The sequence below is a fragment of the Bidens hawaiensis genome, unplaced genomic scaffold (genome assembly GCF_021521415.1).
Source record: "Bidens hawaiensis isolate Kalapana, Puna unplaced genomic scaffold, B.hawaiensis_p1.1 tig00018312_1, whole genome shotgun sequence".
NCBI classification, from domain to species: domain Eukaryota; kingdom Viridiplantae; phylum Streptophyta; class Magnoliopsida; order Asterales; family Asteraceae; genus Bidens; species Bidens hawaiensis.
In genome coordinates this window covers 323,460-325,817 of record NW_027492767.1, presented here as the reverse complement: position 1 = coordinate 325,817, position 2,358 = coordinate 323,460, and the positions used below count along the sequence as shown (strand labels likewise).

The following is a 2,358-nucleotide window of genomic DNA, read 5'->3' as shown; positions in this document are numbered from 1 at the left end:
CACTAAAAAATTCAAAAAAATAAGTAAAAATCATAACTCGAAAAATAAATTAAAAAGTAAAAAAGTAAAAGTATTAAAAAGTTTCCTCTGTTTTTCTCATTCCATAAAAAAAACTTTAGAAATTTCAACCCGTTTCAATAATTTTCTTTTTTTAATTTAACCCATTGTGACCAATTATATACATTGTGATACAACCCATTTAACCCAATGAGTCGCATTGCCACCCCTAATTTGTACGAACATGGATATTTTTCTAATGATTTAAAAACTAGCCATTCATGTTAATGCATTATAATCCTTCTAATTTCTGATGTGGAAGAACCATGTTAGTTTTCTAACTAACATTACACGCCCCAAAGGCCCAAATTGTATGTTCTCTAAAACAATTGAAGTATGTCATTTGTTCAACTTGTTTTCATTTGTGTCCTAGCTTTTCACTTTTCACTTGTTTTGGTTATTTTCATTTTCATCTACTTAATTTGAAATCTAAAAGCATTCTCATTCCATTCATCATCTTTTTGCCTCTTTAAATTTTAAAAAGTCTACTAAAAAAGTAACTTCATTCCATCCACTATTTGTTTACCCCAACTCTAAATTATAAAAAGTTATTATACCAGTTTTTTATATAAAAAAGTTATTATTCTTCATTTTTTAAATTATTTAGTGTATAACAACGAGAAGTATAATAAATTAGTTGTTTGTTAATAAGATAAAGATAAAAATGGTGGATGACTTGTGTGAGCTTTTTAACAATGAGTATTATATTTTGGAAAATATGAATTTTATTTAAATTATAAGATAAGAAATGATATATGAAATTTGAAATTGTGAATGCTCTAAGACAGTTATTGTATTGGATATCAAAGAAGCAATTTTACTGAACGAAAATCTTGATTCAAATGATAAAGCCATAGGCTATAAACACAAAAGCAAAGAAACGTTAACTACCAACTAATTGCTAGAAAATATGAAATAACAAAAGCAATAACAAACTAAGAAACTAGCTAAAGAATAGGAAATTCCACTCCACGTGCATGACCAATTCTAGCTTTATTAAACCAAACTCCAACTGCCTCCAATGTTACTCTAATTGTCCCTTGACTTAGTTTAGCTTACTCTTTCAATCCCTCCCTCAAACAAGACAGGTCTTCATGTCTTGTTTGCCTTTGAGAGAGCACATTCCCAACTCTTCTCTCAGCTTCAAAAACACATCTCTTTTAAGAGCTTTGGTAAAAATATCTGCCACCTGATAATTAGTACCACAAAACTCCATCTCAATCTTTCCTTCCTTAACCAATCCCTGAGAAAATGAAACTGTACCCCTATATGTTTACATCGACCAGAAACACCGGATTTTTAGATAACTTAATGGCCGAAGTATTATCACATTTGATGCTCGTTTTTTCTTGCAGTTCAACTCCAAGTTCTTCCATTAAACCTCTTATCCACATTACTTGGCATGCACACGTTGCTACTGCTACATACTCCGCTTCGATTGACGACAACGCAACTACACTTTGTTTCTTTGAAGACCATGGCATGGCAGCTCCATCCCACATAACTAAGTAGCCCGAAGTACTTTTTCTATCATCTTGGTCACCCGCGAAATCACTATCGGTGTATACTTTCAGCTCACCCTTTCCTCCTTTTTTATACCAAATACTGTAATCAACCGTGCCCTTTATATACCTCATTATTCTTTTAGCCGCTGCCATATGTTTTTCGGTAGGTTTGGACATAAAACGACTAATAAAACTCACAACGAACTGCAGATCGGGCCTGGTAGTTGTAATATATATTAAGCTCCCAACAACTTGTTTGAATAAAATCTCATCTACGGGCTCACCTTCTTCTTGACTCAACTTGCTTCCCGGTACCATCGGATTAATGACATCATTACATTCTTCCATGTTGAACCGAGATAAGACCTCCAATGCATACTTTCGTTGAGAAATATGAATGCCGGCAACAGTTTGCACCACTTCTATTCCAAGAAAATACCTCATCTTCCCCAAGTCACTCATCTCAAACTCATTCTTCATTGAGTTCTTAACCTCAATTAACATCTTCTCATCATTACCCATATAGATTAAATCATCTACATACACGTTCACATATATCACCTTCCCTTCAAATTCTTTAAAAAATATCGTATGCTCCGATTTGCTTCTTTAAAACCTTCATCAACAAAGTACTTCTCAATTCGGTTAAACCAAGCTCTAGGAGCTTGTTTTAAACCATACAACGCTTTCTTCAATTTATACACTTTCATCTCTTCTCCTTTAACCACATATCCCATCGGTTTTTGAACGTAAACTTCATCAAGCTTTCCATGAAAAAAGGTCGATTTTACGTCCA

The 2,358-nt window shown here is 33.2% G+C and overlaps 1 pseudogene; it reads right to left on the bottom strand.

Annotated features, from left to right (window-relative positions):
* Positions 1-1,322: 1,322 nt before the first annotated feature.
* LOC143555767 (secreted RxLR effector protein 161 pseudogene) lies at positions 1,323-2,084 on the bottom strand (annotated as a pseudogene).
* Positions 2,085-2,358: the final 274 nt, after the last annotated feature.